Genomic DNA, 740 nt, shown 5'->3' on the forward strand with positions numbered 1-740 from the left:
AGAAAATCTGAATGTAATATTAGACTCTGGTGAACTTTGAAGGCTTTTTTTTTTTTAATGTATTTAGTACAGGGTCTAAAGGATCTACAGGGTCTCACTATGTAGATCTGACTCATAGTGATTCTCCTCTTTTCAGCCTCCCAGATGCTGGGATTACAGGCGTTATGCCACCACATCCAGTCCGATCACCGAGTCAGTGCTCCCCAAGGGCAGGGCCAGCAAGGCATGCAGGGGGAACCTCAAAGTTTTAAGACCACAAATACGTAGATGCTTCAGATGTGGCAGGCCAGGTGCCATGTGTACTCTTCTGTACAAAGTTCCATGTTTTTTAAAATGTATATATTGTTTATTATATTTTTATTTTATTTTGAAGAGTAAAAACAAAAGCAAGAGAAACCAAAACAAAGACAGAAACAGAGTAACATACAACAATACTTAAGTTACAGATTTTCAAGACAAGAATAGCTGGTTAACAATGATTGATATATTATCTATTTTTATCGTCAAATTTGTTGCTCAGATTAATAGCTGTAGTTATGCAAGATTTTACATATGATTGAATATTACTGCATGCTTTCAAGAAATCTTAAATTTTTGTTTTTGTCTCCTTTTATTACCTTTTTTCTAAAATTATCTTAAAGAGAGTATAATAATAATAATTAAGGAGCCGGGAAGATGGCTCAGTAGAGTAAGCACTTCCCTGGCAAGCACAAGGGCCTGAGTTCAATCCCTGGTTCTGC

This window comes from Octodon degus, unplaced genomic scaffold, assembly GCF_000260255.1.
Source record: "Octodon degus isolate 3935 unplaced genomic scaffold, OctDeg1.0 scaffold00005, whole genome shotgun sequence".
NCBI classification, from domain to species: Eukaryota; Metazoa; Chordata; class Mammalia; order Rodentia; family Octodontidae; genus Octodon; species Octodon degus.